The following is a 19,540-nucleotide window of genomic DNA, read 5'->3' as shown; positions in this document are numbered from 1 at the left end:
GCCCCCAAAGGAACTCAACTCCCAATAGCTTACGCATCGAGAGCATTTACCAAAGGAGAAATTGACAAAAGTACGACGGAACAAGAGTTAACAGGTATTTATTGGGCAATCACCAAATTTAGACCGTATGTCTACGGAACTCATTTCATAGTAAAAACAGACCATAGACCACTAACATTTTTGTTTTCAACGACAAACCCCAGTTCTAAATTAACGCGTATGAGACTTGAATTAGAAGAGTATAATTTTACTGTAGAGTACCTAAGAGGCAAAGATAATTTTGTAGCCGATGCATTGTCACGGATAACAATATCTGAACTAAAAGACATACAAAATAAAGTCCTGAAAGTCACTACCAGGTATCAAAGTAGTAAAAAATTCTGCGCAGAAAACAACAAAGTAGAGATGCCAAATCAATCTACCGAAACAGCTTCTCAGCCCAACGTATACGAAGTCATTAATAATGATGAAGTACGTTAAGTAGTGACCTTGCATATAAAAGATATGCTATGTTTCTTTAAACATGGTAAGAAAATTATAGCAAGAATTGATATTGGAGATTTATATACTAATAATGGAAATATTGACTTAGGACAACTATTTCCAAGGCTAGAAAAAGAAGCCGGTATATTAAAAATCAGCCAATTGAAAATGGCACCGTGGGAAAATATCTTTGAGAAAGTTTCAATAGATAATTTCAAAATGATGGGCAATAAAATATTGAAAACATTGATAGTAGCGCTACTCAACCCGGTGACCACATTAACAAATGTTAAAGAGAAAGAAGCTATATTGTCTACACTACATGATGATCCAGTACAAGGAGGTCACACAGGCATTGCAAAAACCTTGGCCAAGGTCAAAAGACATTATTACTGGAAAGGTATGACTCGTGATACATATAACAGAGCACATCCGGAAATGTCAGGAATGTCAAAAACAAAAACAACAACAAAAATAAAGACCCCTTTAACAATTACTGAAACCCCGATGAAGGCTTTTGACAGAGTGATAGTGGATACAATTGGTCCACTACCATAGTCAGAAAAAGGCAATGAATATGCAGTCACGCTCATATGTGACTTGACTAAATATCTAGTTGCTATACCTGTCGGAAATAAAAGCTCAGCAACTGTTGCAACGGCAATATTTGAATCATTTATTCTCAAGTACGGTCCAATGAAGACGTTCATTTCGGACATGGGAACGGAATATAAAAATTCAATTATAAACGATTTGTGCAAATATTTAAAAATAAAAAATATAACAGAAACTGCACACTGGCTTCCATATTTTGTTTATTGTTTCAATACAACCCCCTCTATGGCACATAATTATTGTCCATATGAGTTAGTATTTGGTAAGTCTAATAATCTACCAAAGTATTTTGACAGCATAAGTAATATAGAACCTATATATAACATAGAAGACTACGCTAAAGAAAGTAGATATAGATTAGAAGTAGCATACAAAGGAGCAAGAAATATGCTCGAGTTAAATAAACAGAAAAATAAGGAATTATTTGATTTAAAAACTAGGAACATAACGCTATCAATAGGAGATAAAGTTGTACTAAAAAATGAAGTAGGCCATAAGCTAGATCTTAAATACACAGGGCCCTATATAGTTGAAAAATCGAAGATAATGATAATATAGTTATTTCCGGAAATAAGAATAAAAAACAAACAGTTCATAAAGATAGGTTAAAAATTTGTAATTCATAAAATACACAAAATAGTGTAAAAAAAAATAAAAATAAAATTTTTTATATATATAAAATAAATTTAAGTAAAATAACTCCATTTAATTACGTTATTTTTCAAAAGGAGGGAGATGTAGTATGTGCATATATTGAGTGTACACTGTACCCAATCGTTAACAATAAACATTGTTGCTGTACATAAACAAAACCATTTCAAGTAAGCGTGCAATATGATCGCCGTTTATGCGCTAAGCTAAGTCAGCATTCACACTTGAAGCATATATATAGTGACATATCCATAATTCCCCACATCCCATACACATTATGTTTATGTACAATTCATCCACCCCATCCACACAAGTAACAGGACCCCACTCAAGAATCAATAACTGTTTCTTCCCATACTCCAAGCTAGGGCCCCCCATAATATAAACGAGGAAAGCAACGCCCGAAGCCAGAGTAGGGAGTTCCAAGAGAAGGGCTCATGGAAACTAGCCAGCAGCAGGGAGATCAGTTCCGTTTGAGACAAGCAGACCGAAAGTCAAGTCGGGGAATTCATTTAAATCTTGTGACATAAAGATATTTAAGTTGTAAAATAAAAGTCTTTGTTAAAAACTTAAAATCGAGTTGCGGATATTTAACTGGCGCAGTCGGTAGGATTTCGTTTAAAATTAACACCTATATTTCGGTAATGGTCAGCTTGTGTAATTTATAATTACTGTGATCACGTAATCCCGGAATCGTTAATAAAATTGTGAAATCCGCCAAAGAACCTATGTGCTGCAAGCACATACGATTTGCAAAACTAATTTAAGTGAACTGAAGTAAGCGGAGATAGTGAATCACCAAGGACAGTGAAACACTTAATACAAAATCAAAAAAAACTTACAAGTGAACCAAAATAAAGTTAAAAACTACAACAAAACAAAACCCAATCAACACCAACAACATGGCGTTACCACAACTATCATTGAGCGAAATCCACTTGAACCAGGCACTGCTGTCGATCCGACAAATACCTGCCTATGACGGTTCATCTGGACAGCTAAGCTCATTTATCAAACGAATCGAATATGTATGCGGATTATATCCAACTGAAGATCTTCGCCAACAAAGGATCCTATTTGGAGCGACCGAGATCCAACTGTCAGGAGAGGCACAACGCATATCGCAAATGATACAACCCAACACGTGGCTCGAACTGAAGACGGCGCTGATCAACGAGTTCAAACATCACACACCATATGAAGAACTCTTACGACAACTATACACCACCAGATTCAACGGCAGTCTTCGTAAGTTTATAGAAGAATTAGAGACAAAAGCATTATTAATAAACAATAAGCTAAACTTAGAAAACATACCAGAAAATAATGTCATTTATAAAAACGCTTTGAACAACACAATTAAAGATGTCATTACTCGAAAACTTCCTGACAGAATGTTCATGACCTTAGCAAGAAAAGATATTACCACATTGTCTAATCTTAAGAAGGCAGCACAAGAAGAAGGATTGTACGAAGCTAGTACAACAGATTCAGGTACAAATAAAGATCAATCGAAATCGTCTCAATCAAATCGAAAGAATGTTGGACTCTATTATCCAAATTATAATACTACTAACTATCACAATGAAACTCAGAGTTCATCTGGAACAGGTCAGACTAATCGAACAAATCAAAATCAAAATTTCCAAAATCCTGGATTATACAATGAGTTCAAAAATGCATTGAATCAAGGTAGGGCTCAGAACCCATTCAATCAGCAAATATCTCAAAACCAAGCTAGTGGGAGTGGACCCAACCAACCTACTAAAAGAGGGAGGGAGAGCCAGAGTGGCCAAACGAAGATGGACGTAAATTTTCATCAAGCCGCCTCGGAACAAACCGAGGAGGACCCTATATAAACATTACCATTAATAAAAGAATATTAAGGTGTATCGCTGACTCGGGATCATCGATCAACATCATGAAAGAAAATTATACAGATTCCGAGATAAAAGACGATAACCTTACGGTGCATACCATCAATGGACCTGTCCGTTTAACTAAGAGTATAATGAGGAATGCGAACAAAACATGTCCGTCCGAACAAAAGTTCTACATACATAAGTTTTCCGAAAATTATGATATTTTATTAGGAAGAGAATACTTGATGGCAAGTAAAGCCGTCATCAATTACAGAAATGACACTGTAACACTAGGAGCTAGGTCGTACCCAATCATTCAGAGTGGAGAAGCTATTGAAGCCGGCAAGACCGCACAGAAGTGCACTGATCCCTCTACAAAAGAAGAGAAGATCGCACCTAAGTGCCTTGACCCATCTCCAGAGGGAGATCAATACTTCGCTTCCGCTCTAGACAGTGAATTAAGGGAATGTAATCAATTAAGATTGGAACACTTAAACGACGAAGAGAGGGAAGAGTTAAAGAAGGTCTTATATGAGTTTAAGGATGTGCAGTACAGAGAAGGTGACAATTTGATTTTCACAAGTACAATCAAGCACGAGATCAAAACTCAACATGAAGACCCGGTCTACAGACGACCATACAAATATGCCCAGATACATGATCAGGAGGTAAACCAGCAAATCAGGGATATGATCAGGCAGGGAATAATTCGAAAGTCGAATTCTGCTTACTGCTCGCCCATATCTATGATTCCGAAGAAGATAGATGCTTCAGGAAAGCAAAAATATCGAATGGTAGTAGACTATTGAAGTCTAAATGAAATAACAGTTAAGGACAAATTCCCAACTCCACGAATGGATGAAATCCTAGACAAACTAGGTAAATGTCAGTATTTTACGACAATCGATTTAGCAAATTCCATCAAATACCCATGGAACTTAGCTCAATCCCCTCAGACCCTATCCTAGCGTTCCCAGACTTTGACAAAATGTTCACGGTAACAACCGACGCTAGTAACATAGCATTGGGAGCGGTTTTGTCACAAGAACACAAACCGATCTGCTACGCTAGCAGAACCCTAAATGAACATGAAATAAACTATTCAGCCATCGAAAAGGAATTATTAGCGATCGTATGGGCAACCAAGTATTTCCGTTCATACCTGTTCGGTAGAACATTCGAGATACAAAGCGATCATAAACCCTTGATTTGGTTGAACAACCTCAAGGAGCCAAACATGAAATTACAAAGGTGGAAAATAAAACTGAATGAGTTTGATTTTAAAATGAAATATCTACCAGGAAAAGAAAATCATGTAGCTGATGCCTTATCAAGGGTAAAGATTAATGAAAATCTCCTTGGAGAAGCTTCCAAGAGCGTTGGTGCAACTGTACATAGCGCACAGGAAGACAATCTAAATCACATTGATATCACGGAAAGACCAATTAACTATTACAATCGGCAAATTGAGCTAATAAAAGGCAATGAAGATAAGGTAGAAACAATTCGTTATTTTCACAAGCTAATCATCAAGATCACGTATAAGGAAATGACTAACACCTTAGCGAAGGATATAATAAAGGAATATCTATGCACCAAAAAGAGCGCATTATATTTCCATAACGAAACAGATTTTCCTCCATTCCAAAAAGCCTATTTAGAAATCATTAATTCTAACAATATAACCAAAGCTAATAAATCAAGCACGAAACTCCTAGATATTCAGAATTACGCTGAATTTAAAGAAACCATATTAAAGAATCATAAAGGCTTACTCCATCCAGGGATAGAGAAAACCGTCAATTGGTTTAGGGGAAAATACTATTACCCGGATTATCAAAAACTAATCCAAAACATCATAAACGAATGTCCTACTTGTAATATTGCCAAAACAGAGCATAGAAATACGAAGTTGGCATTCGAAACTACACCGGAAATACTGAACATCAGAGAGAAATACGTCATGGATTTCTGGTTGGTAACCAACAGTTCCTATCATGTATTGACGTATACTCGAAGTTTGCCACTCTTGTAGAAGTAAAAAGTTGTGACTGGTTAGAAGCAAAAAGAGCCATCATGAAAGTTTTTAACGAGATGGGCAAACCAATTGAAATCAAAGCCGATAAAGATTCAGCTTTTATGTGCACAGCATTGCAAGCATGGCTGAATGCGGAAAACGTCAAAATAGAGATCACTTCCAGCAAAAATGGAATATCTGACGTAGAAAAATTTCATAAAACAGTAAATGAAAAATTAAGAATAATATCTAGCGAGGATAACACAGAAGATAGATTCACGAAGTTTGAATTAATTCTTTATACTTATAATCATAAAACCAAACATAATACTACGAATAGGACACCAGCTGATATATTCATTTATGCAGGCTCACCTGATTATGACACACAACTAAATAAAGTGAATAAAATCACTCAATTAAATAAAAACCGCATAGAGTATGAAGTAGATACCCGCTATAAACTATCACCTCTAGTTAAGTCTAAGGTAACAAATCCTTTCAAAAGAAAGAATAGGGGTAGGAAAATAACTCATTATAAATCAAAATTCAAGAAAAAGAAGAAATCTAATACAAGCAAATATAATAATTCCAGAGAAACCGAGGAAGTTAATGGAATCAGCAAATAGAAATTTTGATATTCAATCTACAACATTTTACAGAATATATCGAAGATATAGAACTAGGTATGCAATTAACTAGGCTCGGTATATTTAATCCAAAATTATTAAAACAAGACTACCTGGAACAAATAAATGGCTAAAATCCGATACCAACGAAGTTCTAATAATTTCCAACATTCCCAAAGACATTACAAAAGTACCAATCTATAAAATCGTTCCGTATCCAGACGAATTAAATAACATGTTAACAGATATGACATACGACAAGTACTACATAAAAAATGAAGAAGTATTTGTTAAAGAAACTAGATTGAAAACCAATGACAATTGTATAAAAGGAATTTTAATGCAAACTCCCACTAAATGTCCATATTCCAAAACTTTTCAAAACTTTCAAATAAACTTTATTGAACCCAATATACTAATCACGTGGAATCTTCCAAAAACAACGCTAAATCAGAATTGTGTAAACCAAGAAATCATAGCGGAAGGAAATACCATTATAAAAATCTACAACTGTTCAATCCAATTAAATGAATTTACAATATCAAACACAATGTTAGATTTTGCCCAGAATGTTTATGTCAACAACAACATAACTAAAATAAAACCACTGTCGTATGTCCAAACAAATGAAATAATTATGCAATACACCACATATAGTAACCTATTACAAATAAGTCTACTAATTTCATTTGTCATAATTATATTAGTACTACTAAGTTATGTAGCTGTTAAATTTACGAAAACTTCTAAAAGAGTCACGGTTAAATGTATTAACCCTATAATAGAAGCAGAAGAGGAACCAACCTCAGCCACCGCACTTGACACCCCGTCACTATACCCGAGGGTAATCGCCTAGGGACAGGCTAATAACAAACGTTGGGGGAGTGACATATCCATAATTCCCCACATCCCATACACATTATGTTTATGTACAATTCATCCACCCCATCCACACAAGTAACAGGACCCCACTCAAGAATCAATAACTGTTTCTTCCCATACTCCAAGCTAGGGCCCCCCATAATATAAACAATGGACCACATTGTTTCAGCAACATTAGAATCACGCCACTCTCGAGAAATCGTTTCTTTAGAATCACGCCACTCATGAGGACCAATCAAAGCTAGACATAAAACCAAGGAGTATCACATTACTAGCTCCGTCATGTAATGCAACACCGATCGCCAGCAGTGGATGCCTTTCATCAAAGCCGACGCATCCCCAAATATCGATTCAGGCACGTACGCCACCGACACGAAGATGCAGCCGAGGAAAGCAACGCCCGAAGCCAGAGTCGGGAGTTCCAAGAGAAGGGCTCATGGAAACTAGCCAGCAGCAGAGAGATCAGTTCCGTTTGAGACAAGCAGACCGAAAGTCAAGTCGGGGAATTCATTTAAATCTTGTGACATAAAGATATTTAAGTTGTAAAATAAAAGTATTTGTTAAAAAACTTAAAATCGAGTTGCGGATATTTAACTATATATATACACATACATGTGTACATACGACTCTTGCCCTCTCGATTTTGCTGATAAGACAAATATGTATGAAGCCGCTCCGCTGTTGGCGTAACCGGCAGCGCAGCTATGCGGTTTGAGTTATAAGAAAAAATTCAATAAAGATATTCTAAAAACCGAAGTCAAACGGCACAGAAGTGCCCTTGTTATAATTGAACAAGTGACATATTACAATACTCTCGAGTACTTATGTATGCGGATGATGCTAAACTGTATGTCCAGTACAAGGACATTTCATTTCATTCTCGCTTGCAATCCGATCTCAATAGCTTTCAGTCATGGTGTTGTGCAAACTTGTTACACCTTAATGCCTCGAAATGCAAAGTTATGACATTTCATCGTTCTAGCTCTTGTTGGCTCCCTATACCCTATTTGGTGGTTCTCTTGAGAGAATTACCCTGGTGGATGATATAGGTGTTATGTTAGACCCCAAGTTAAAGTTTTACGAATACATTTCTCCCATGGTAAATAGGGCCATGGGTGTGCTTTGGTTTATAAATAGGTTTATAAATAAATATAAATAACAAAGACTCTCTATACCTCGCTTGTTCGTCCAATCTTAGAGTACGGCTCCTGTATACGGTGCCCTCAGTACAAAGTACACCAGGACCGTATAGAATCAGTACAGAAAAACTTCTTACTCTTTGCTCTGCGGGGCCTTAACTGGGATGAGGGTGTGAGACTCCCATCTTACTCTAGTAGACTGATATTAGTAAACCTCCCATCCTTAGTTAACCGTAGAAAATGCTTGGTGTGATTTTTATGCACAACTTGATCAGGGGTGACATAGACAACCCTGATCTATTGAGCCGCATAAACTTCACGATTCCCATAAGACTTACTAGAAATTTAATACCGTTGTTCCTTCCATTTTGTAGATCGAATTATTCCTTGCTTGAACCGTTTTGAATCTTATGCTCGGATTATATTTCCCTCTACCATATTATATCCACCACTAATTCTCTTCCTCTAATTGAATTACTAATCCTTACACACCTTTCTAGTAATTAGTAATTGTAGTGGTATTTGAATTGTTATTGCATGCTTAGTTTCTTAGTAAGTTTAGTGCTAATTTTCCTCAAATGTTAGTCTAATAACTATCTTTCTTTCATGTTCGCGTTCGGTTCGGCTACGCACCGTGCGTCGTGCGGCAGCGCCACTCGGTCGGTTGGGCGGGAGGAGGGCTGCGTTTTGCCTGGAATCCGCGCGTAACAGCCTTTTGCTGGTTTCACACGGGCCACTTGACGGTGCAGTAATTGCATCGCCTCTTGAAAGACGCAGTCATTGCATGTCAACGTCCAAGAAAAGAAAAAAGGTGTAACAACACCATGACTGAAAGTTATTGAGAACGGATTGAAAGCGAGAATGAAATAAAATGTCCTTATACTGTACACAGAGTTTAACAACATCCAAAGTCAAGTCTTCCCAATCCAAATGGCATCCCAGGTTGCTTCTAGCTCTTGCTTAAGCCGGATGTGTTTTTTCTTGGTCCTGCATTCTCCGCACTTTGCTTAAATAACATACAACATTGCCGTCAGTTGGTTTTGATATATCATCGGATCTCTTTACTTTGAGTTTACTATGTATTAATCTCCAGTGTTTCGATTGTAAACAAGTGTTTAATATTAATTCAATATTCGCAACGTAACGCATTGGACTCGTGCAGGCAATTTGTTATTGTTTTTTGCCCAGTCTGCTTTTCGTCATCGCTTCTTCGGTGTGCACTGTTCTCGCGCATCAGCGTTTGCATCGCCCACACTCTCTCGTGAGCATTAGCGGGCTGCTCGCATTGTTGCTCTCACTCTCATTTCTTTTGTGTCTCTGCTTTGTTGAGTTTACTGCTCGTTTTCTGCACTTCGTTGGATCATCAGCTTTGAATTATTGCCGCTGCAGCTGATTGTCTGGCTCGCTCTGCTGTCTGCTCTCCCATTTTACCTGCGCTCTCACTCTGTACTTTTATTATTCGTGCACAGTGATTGTACTGCTGTCAATAATGGCAATTGTTTACAGTGCGAAGAAATGCGAATTCGGTGGTGTAATCATTTGTGATTCATTCCTTAGCTGTTGGCTGTGCGACAATTTTGCCCACATAAAATGTGCTGGTGGCGGAAATTTCAGCCGGCTAAACGATCTGATCTCGAAACGTATGGGCCTGTCTTTGTCTTGTCTGACTTGTCGGGAGATTGACGCCGAAATGCGCACATTCATGAGACAGACTCGAACTGGGTTTCTGGATGTCCGGAAGGAATTTGTGGCTCTCAATGAGAAATTTCTAGCCCTTGGAATCACAGTTTCTTGGGCTCAAACTCTTGAGCGAATCGCCTAGACGGAAAATTCCGTATAATGTTACCAATCTCTTGTACCCTAATCCGATTGGTACGCCTGCCTCCCACCTTCATCCATCGGAAGTATTTGGTACTCCGTGTGGTCATGCCTCGCCGTTATCTGGAAATCCGCCAACGGTGGCTCCGGTGTTCTTTACACTGAGCAATGTGCTTCCTTCAAGCATCCAAGTTCCCAACAGTTGGTTGCTGCTGATGTCTTGCCAATTCCTGCTCCAGCCGTTGTTGCCAAGTCTTCTGCCCCAGGACCGAGATCTCTTTTAGGAGAGGCCCCACCATCACGATCTCGCTCGGGACTTAATTTGTTTCTCGTCTGATTCCTGAGGCTTCAACGAAGGGCGTTAAATAACATATTTCCTCTAAACTTAACGCTTCGCCTGATGATATAGTTGTGATTAAATTTACATTTAAACATAAGCGCAACATATCATCTTTTCAAATTCTTCTTCCTGATTCTTTACTATCCAATTCTCTAGAACCGTCCATATGGCCGGAGCAAACAATTATGCATGAGTTCCTTCTCAAAGATTCGAACTCGAATCCCAGAATTACCGAATTACCAAATTTATACTAATAGTGAGACTTTTGATTTCGATGCCATCGCGTTTACCGAAACCTGGCTTAACTCTTCTATCAATGATCATGAAATTTTCATTGATAGTTACACTATTTATAGAATGGACCGCAAACTTTCCCCCAAACTTTCCCAACATCTTTTACGATCTGTTTTCTCATCTGAGTTACTCCCATTCAATAATATCCATGGAATTGAATTTGTTGCAGTCAAAGTTCGTATTAGTTCGACATTTTCTATTTAACCTGCTCCTACATTCCTCCCACGTCTGATGCTAAGATTTACTTAAACCACCTCAAAGCAATTAATACTGTCCTATCTGCATTAGGTTGCAATGATCAAATTATTGTCATGGGGGACTTTAACCTCCCATTTCTATCTTGGCTGCCTTGCGATGATGCTAACCTGTTGTTTCCCAATTGCCACAATGACTTTATCAATGTGTTAGCCCATATTTCCCTTATCCAAATTAATGCCGTTAAAAACATTAGGGACAGACTTCTTGACCTCATGTTTGTTAACGACGCTTCTCTTGCTACGGTACCCAGAGCAAGCCCAATATATTTGTCGATACCCGATCTGGTTGTGTTGACAGTTCCATGGGTCCTTGCCACATAAAGTGTTTTCGCAAAACAAACTTTATCGATTTAGATCTACATCTCTCGCGTGTTGATTGGTCGTTTTTTTCTTCATTACCGAGCATAGATGTTACTGTTAGCTCGTTTTATAGCTCTATTTACTTCGCCTTTAACACATTTGTTCCAGACATCACTGTACCTGTATCGTCCAAGCCTCCCCTGTTCTCCCTACTTAAAAAATAATAAATCCCGGCTCTATAAAAAGTACCAGAAGTCGGGCTCCACGTCGCTCTATACTCCTCCGCTCGCTCTCTGTTCCTTGCCGTCAATAGTCAGTGTTATAATCATTACCTTTCACAATGTAGTAGTAACTTTCGTAGTGATCCTAAAAAATTCGTTCGTTAACTCTAAGCGCAAGTCAAACGCTTTTCCTTCGTCTCTTCATCACCAGAACAAAACAGAAGCTTCTGCGGATGGTATTGCAAATTTATTCGCTACCTTTTTCCAAACAACGTACTCGTCTCATATTTACAACGTATCCACTCCGTAGCCGTACCAGCTACCTCAAGCTAGCAGCATTTTTCTGCCCATTTTCGAGGAAAGCGTTGTTCTGAAAGGTTTGTCATCTATGGACATATCGTTTTTCTGCGGGTCCAGATAAGGTACCAAGTTGCATTTTAAAACACTGTGCCCAGTACCTTTGCAACCCTTGACCTTTCTCTTCAACCTCTCTTTGGAACAGTCTTGTTTCCCAGTAATTTGGAATGAGTCCTACATCATTCCGCTTCACAAAAAAGGTTCAAGATCAAATATTGAAAACTATCGTGGTATCGCAAAGCTTTCCGCCATCCCGAAGCTTCTTGAGTTCCTGGCCACCCGGCAACTGCAACATCTTTGTTTCAGCTTGATATCTCCGTCGCAACACGGTTTTTTCAGAAATCGTTTAACATCGACTAACCTTCTTGAGTTTTCTAACCTAATCCACCGTGGTTTTCAAATTGGTTTGCAGACGGATGTAGTTTTTACGGACTTCAGCAAGGCATTCGATTCTGTGAACTATGCTCTGCTTATTCACAAGCACTCTTTATTAGGGTTCCCGACGAATCTTCTAGATTGTATTCTGTCCTATCTCTCTAACCGTACTCAACCTGTTTTACTGGTGAAGAGTGAGTTTTTGAAGTCGACTCTTTGAGACCTGTATCAAAGATAGCTAGAAATCCATCTCAGGATGTTGGGCGGCAACTTTAAAAGGCAACTCTTACAGAGATGTTATAAGTGCGGAGTCAATACCTTCTCAAACATTTTGGGAATAGCGGATAACTTCGCTATACCTCTATAATTTTTTGCTTCAGACTTGCTACCTTTTTTATGGCGAGGAATTATAAACGATTCCTTCCAGATCGGGGGGAAGCAAGAGAATCAAAGAACAGGGTGAATAGTTTGAGCAAGGGTCCACACAGCGCCTCGGCGCAGTACCTGAGTACACAACCTGGAAATCCGTCTGGACCCGGTGAAAACTGATAGCGAGAATGGGTGTGCGGACGTTCTACGCTTACTGTTTACGAAGCAGTAAAACTGTTTAGGGTCCTGAGAAAAACGGCGTTACTGTTCGTATGCGGGCGGCGTAAGCGACTTAGCAATGACGAAAGTCACTGAAGAGGGAATAGTCAACTTCACACATATGTACATATGTATGTCACTGCACTCGTACAATTTCACTCACCCGATGGGTTCGGCCTTCGCTTAATAAACGTAGGAATGGTCGGCTGATCTTTTGACTAGATCTTAGCCAAGATGGACACGCGGTAATTACGGTCGAGGTTAGAATTGTTTCTTTCACTGCACTAACTTGAGTATTTTCTTCAGACGTCCGTCTGGGATCGCGAGTACAATTGGAAAGAACATGTCCAAGCCACTCTCCTTCCGCTTGAGCCCTTGGTTCTCTCATTCCCCTTTTCTCACCACACCTTGACAGTAGCCGCTGTTAACTTATGTCATTTTTTTTTTCCTGCGCGTAACTTCCCAAAAGGTGCAAGGTGCATGTCTAAGGGAAGGGGAAACCGTGAACGGTTTTCCGATATTTTTGGTTGGACAGGCGCCACTACAACTAATCTAAAAAAATGTACCCAGTAACAGCTTTGCAGTCTTCGAGGCATATTCACCAAACTTGCGGGTATTTATGTTTTCTTTGCAGTGTAAAACATTAAAAATGACACCTAATATTTTGATACCCTGGTTATCTCTGCACTAATTTAGTTTTTTTCGAAGAATGTCCGTGATGAGTTTCCATCGATTGTGTTTCCAAATACTTATTTAGGGCAGTCCACCTTCAGTAATAGTTTGCATACGAATTTTTCTTGAACGATTTTTTTCCTAGTCTTTTGCATTTCCTTGACTGGCGTGTTCAAAAGATTCTGCCTCTCCCGGAATGGTATGTGGTTTAAAATCAGCTCCATACATCTAATTCTTGCATGCAAAACCTGGTCAAAAAGACAGGTTAAGGTTATTAGCCTGCATATTCATCCAAAATCCAACAACATAATTGAGGTGGCGTGAAATTGATTCATTCGTACCTAACTTTTGTGCAGTTTTTCAATTTTGACTGGACTTTACAAAAATATATCCCTAAATTTTTCCGAGATTTTTTTTCTATATGTTCTTTGAACTATTTAATACCAAAGTCTACAAGCGCATTCGGCGCTCCGAGCCGTTTGGCTTCTATACTGATTTATCTGCTACAATCTCGCTCGAAAAACGGTTTGCGTAATTGTATCCAAAGCGTTAAAAAAATCTCATTGGTTCTCGTTCAAAAATCGCGGATTTCAGATTTCAGCACTAGAATCAGTGCCGGCGTTGCCCAGAGAATACAGACAATCTATCGTGCGTCTTGATTAGCTTGCTGACCGTTCGTACCATAAGCCGCGTCGGAGTCGGAGTCTGGAGTCGGAGTTTGGAGTCGTTGGGCGATTCTTACTTGCCAGCTAAGTAGCACTTGAAAAATTTGCAGTCCAAGTTCACGTAAAATCCAGTTCCTATTCAAAATTTTTGGCATTTATGAAGAAAAAAAATTAGACTGAGAATTTCAAATTATATTTTTGACCATTTGCAATTTTATTTTCAATATACATACTGTTATTCACACTTGGTTAGACATTTTAAATACACAGGTGTTGCATCTAAAAGGTCTAGATCTTCTTAAATCGCGTAATAGAAAAAAATACAAAATAAATTAAACTGAATAAAGAAAAGGTTTTATCACGCTGTTTGTTGACGAAGCAATAAGGTCAGCTATTTTTGTTTGCCAAAATTGATGAGAAAATACAACATATCAATACAAAAATTTTGTGAAAACGGGAGCACCTAAAAACGAAAACGAAACATTTTGGCTGAAACGTAATCCGCAAAAGTAAAGAAATCCCGGAGCCTGCCTGAATAACTTATCAAATCTTCCAATATAGATAAAATTACCTTTAAAATTACCAGGCAACGCCTCCAAATCTGGGGCCGTACGTTTGTCAAGTCTCCCACTTTTAATAGGCCTGCCGTGGTTTATTTTTCAATTTTTGCTTTTATTCAGGTGTTTTCAGTTACAAAGATCGGGGCAGGGTATTCGATTAAGGGGCTAAAAAACTTTTTCCGCTTCAGTTTTACTTTTCGCCGCTGTCTTTCTTTTCGTTCTTGTTCTTCCTTGCCCTTCTTATGTCTGCCATTCGCGCTGATTAACACTTTTCTGAGTGCTATTAATGTCTGTGCTCTTAGCCGCAGTGATATTTAGAGCTGCCTATGCGGTTTCTGCCGTAACAGCCTTACTATGTTTGTCGATGTTGCTTTGTACGCTTTATTTTTAATTAAAATTTGATTTGTCAGGCTTATGTATATGAACTTTACACTGAATAACCTTATATTCGGTGGCCGAATTTGTTCAGGCTATGACATATATTTTTATTAATATTATTAAAAAATAATACATATTTAGGTAAAATACGCGTAACTAAAATAAAAAAAAAAAACATAATAATAAACAACTTTTTTAGTTTTAATTATATAATCTTGCGAAAGAAAATTTTTGTTCGAAACTCCCTCATGAATCTGATGGATAAATATTCTAGAATAAAAAAAAATATATGTATATATTAGGATTTGGATTTTTCTTGGCTCGAAAGTAGTATAAAACAATAAAATATAAAGTTATATATTTTAGCTGAAAGTTAAAAATACAATTTTTCTATGATTGTCCTATTATAGTAGAGCTCACTCTGTTCCGATAGAATTTATTTTATGTTCTCAAATATTAAAAAATACAAAGACCAGTCAAATTTAATTTTGTCACACAAACACAATAATGTTTCTTTGTAATTCTTTGATTAAGAATCATTAATGAAATATATTGACGGCCATGGTAATATTTAATGGGCATTACTAACTGGTAAAATTAACATTGGTTAAAATAAAGTATTCTATTTAATTTAATATAATTCATAATTCGAATTGGCTACGCAATTGCGTATAATAAGAATCCGATCTGATCTTGTTTCGGCAATCTGGTGCATATTGTAATTTTCTATGATTCTGGATGTTTTGTATCTTCCAAATTGTGGATGCCACAGATTTTCGTCTTTTGTGGAGTGGGCAGGGCATAATTCCGAAATAATCTTGTAACAGTGTGATGTCAGAAGAGTTCGGATACACAATTTGTTTTCTCTAGCTATTGTAGTCCGTAACATCTAGGAGCTCATCGAGACGGACGGACAATTTTGATTAAGAATATTGTCAATTTAAAGTTTACAATAAAATAAAAAAGAATCGTACTTCAAATTTATTGTAATAAAACTGATTCTTCCCGCTTTCGCTATATTCATTACTTGCTCGTATATTCAACCTTCTTCGGAAATCTCAATTTATGAGCAGAATTTGTCCGCTTTAACCGCTGTTTCTTCCTCGCTATCAGATAAAGATCGTATGATCCAAGAACTAGGTGACTTGCCAGGAGCTGTTTGGTCTTCGGTAAAAGAGTCTAGTATCCTAGTGGCCATGACAGGACATGACTTTGTTGACGGCTTGATTGAGCTATCCCTGTCTCAAGTCAATCATGTGAAAAATTCCTTGGGTCGATTGCTTGATCTATGCTTTGTATCGGATCCGACCATAGTGTTTTTAACCCGAGCCCTTCCGCTCACTATACCTGAAGACACCATCCTACTGTCGCTAGATATAGGACCAACGGTATTGGATCGGTCGAGTAGGCTACCTGAACGCTGCTTTCGTAAAGCCGAGTTTGCGAAGCTTAATAACTTCATTAGGGATTTTGATTGGTACGCCTTGTACTTGTGCACTGATGTTATAAGAGGCACAAACGATTTGTACAATGCACTTGGCCAACTGGAACTGGAAAACCCCCTTGCTTTACCAAAGAGTTATCCAGTCTTAAAAATGTAAAATCAAGACTATAAAGATGTTTAAGAAGTTCGTTTTCCTACTTCTCACTCTCGCTATATAATAGCACGGTCAAACTTTTCAGTTCTTAATGCTCAATGCTATAACAACTACATATCTCGATGCAGGATACGTTTTTCCCAGGACCCTAAACAGTTTTACTGCTTCATAAACAGTAAGCGTAGAACGAGCGCATACACATCCTCCCCATGATTTTGTAATACGCAGGAAAATAATGATCAGGCAATTGCCGATCTTTTTGCCCAATTTTTCCAAATTTTTGCCAAATTTTTCATCCGTACCAATACACATAGACAACCCTGATCTGTTGAGCCGCATAAACTTCACGATTCCCATAAGAGTTACTAGAAATTTAATACCGTTGTTCCTTCCATTTTGTAGATCGAATTATTCCTTGCATGAACCGTTTAGGGTCTTATGCTCGGATTATAATTCCCTCTACCATATTATATCTACCACTAATTCTTTTCCTCTTATTAAATTACTAATCCTTACACACCTTTCTAGTAATTAGTAATTTTAGTGGCATTTGTATTTTAAATGCATGCCAAGCTTAGTGCTAATTTTCCTCGAAAATTTGTCTAACAGCTATCTTGCCTGCATGCTCGCGTAACAGCATTCTGCTGGTTTGAGACGGGCCACTTGACGGTGCAGTAATTGCATCGCCTCTTGCAAGATGCAGTCATTGCATGTCAACGTCTAAGAAAATTCAAAACATTTTAAGCGCTGATAGGTTATATATTTATGACAACATTATGACCCTAGAACGCAAGGGCTAGATTTTAAGTCGAGTAATTTTTATATGCAAATCAATCTTATGTACTTACATTTGTAAATATGTGCATCCAAATCACCATCTGCCGTTTATACCCGTCTGACAAATAGTTCGTCCTATGGGCCAGATTTAATTAGAATGATGTAATATAACAACTAATCTTATCTTCCAATTTTGATATATATACATGATATAAAACAGGGGTATATTAGTTATGTGGGGAAAGTGGATGTGTGTAACGCCCAGAAGGAAGCGTTTCCGACCCCATAGTGTATGTCTATTCTAGATCAGCATCAATAGCCAAGTCGGTGTAGCCATGTCTGTCTCTTTGTCTTTCGTCGGTCCAAATGAGCGCCTAGATGTCGGAGACCATAAGAGCAAGAGAAAATAAATATTTTATTCAGATTCCTGTGATATCACATTGTTACAAGTAACAAGTAACCCTTCAACCTCCACAAAAGATGAAAATCTGGGACCTCTTTGAAGGTACGAAAAATCTATAAACGCAGAAATATAGAGAATGCGAATGTCTATCATGTTGCTTGATCTAGATAATATCGGATTATTATTATAGCCAGAAGCAACCAATGAATCTCCAGTGGTTACGCAACGCCTTCCACGCGATTACTTATACTCTATCTTTCTATCTCTCACACACACTCTATTTCGTTTAGTGTACGGACTCTGACGGAGGAGAAGCATACTGACTGAGTATCGGGTATAAATGTAGAGCCCTGACCGTAGCGGCGACTTACGACGTTCTCCCTCGTTTTATAACTTTTTTCGTACAAAGAAAGGGCGTAAGGGCCGCGGCTCCACATTTATTCCCGATACTCAGCTATTATTGATTGAATCTCACTCCCCTCCGCTAGTGGGCCTGTGTCAGAGAAATAGAATGAGTAAACGTAGCCACTGAAGTTTAATTTGTTCCTTCTGGCTACAAAAATAAGCTGATCTAAACCAGATACTGCATTCTGGCAGATATAATATTTTTCCAGTGATCTGTGTTTTCGATTTTATTGTATCTTTAAAACTGTGGGTGCAACAGGTTTTCGTCTTTTATAAGGGCGGAAAGGTCGTGGAAAAATTTTGAACAAACTTGTTTCAGTGTGATACCACAGGAATCTCTACACCTAATTTGGTTGCTCTAGTTTTTATAGTTTCTGAGAACTAGGTGTCAAACAAGACGTCAATAACAAACATTTGTGAAAGCTGGAGCACCTTGAAACTAAGCTTTTTGGCTGAAAACGTAAATCGCAAAAAGTAAGCGACCCGGAGCCTGCTTGTATATACAAAATTTGGTTGCTCTAGCTCTTATAGTCTCTCTCATCGGGACGGGCAGACAAACATGGCTATATCGACACGGCTATTGAAGCTGATCAAGAATATGTATATTTTATGGGGTCGAAAAACATTCATTGTGGGTGTTTTACACATTTACACAGTTCCACCACAAGTCTAAAAAAAGCCATATAACAGAAAATTATTTAGTTTATCGAAAAACATTATCTTTCCTTTAAAATTCGCGATGAAAAAGCTTTTAAGTCAGAAGTTTACTGAAAAGTTGTTGCTGTGCTAACACTTTTGTCTGGCACGGAATGTATTTACTACGTACGTATTAAATTAAAAAATTTGTATAAATTTCAAGTGCAATTTTATAACCTGACGCACGATATTATCGTCTTTTTCGATAAAGATCGATGACACTTAAACGTCTTCTATAAAATAAAGAAGAGAAATACAATATTGACTATTATTTTACTTTACTTCACTTATCGCTTCTTTAACTTCTTTTCACTTTTTTAAAAAACATTCCCGTCGTTGCAAAGCCACATTCAATGTCTATATTTAAAACGATTTCGTAAGCGCTGATAAGCGTCTATGTACAGGTTTACATATGTACATATGTATCAAAGCCTACGATTTATCAATTAATGAGCGAGAAAATATAGTTGAGGAGTAGCCGAGGAATTCATACCCTGTTAACTATTTTTGCTATGAAAACATTTAAAACACATATTGCACATTGTCAGTTCGATGGGT

General features: G+C 37.8%; 1 long non-coding RNA gene across 1 annotated transcript in view; it reads right to left on the bottom strand.

Moving 5' to 3' along the window:
- LOC113565504 overlaps positions 1-19,203 on the bottom strand; it is a 67,797-nt gene extending 48,594 nt beyond the window's left edge. The window contains exons 1-2 of the long non-coding RNA XR_003408631.1: positions 19,160-19,203; positions 17,550-17,613 (exon numbers count right to left, since the gene is read on the bottom strand). This is a non-coding gene — a long non-coding RNA (uncharacterized LOC113565504). The remainder of the gene's footprint in view (positions 1-17,549; positions 17,614-19,159) is intronic.
- Between the last annotated feature and the right edge of the window lie 337 nt (positions 19,204-19,540).

This window comes from Drosophila persimilis, unplaced genomic scaffold (genome assembly GCF_003286085.1).
Source record: "Drosophila persimilis strain 14011-0111.01,24,50 unplaced genomic scaffold, DperRS2 tig00000124-arrow-pilon, whole genome shotgun sequence".
Lineage (NCBI taxonomy): Eukaryota > Metazoa > Arthropoda > Insecta > Diptera > Drosophilidae > Drosophila > Drosophila persimilis.
Note: the sequence above shows the minus strand (reverse complement) of the source record. Positions and strands in the feature narration are given on the sequence as shown.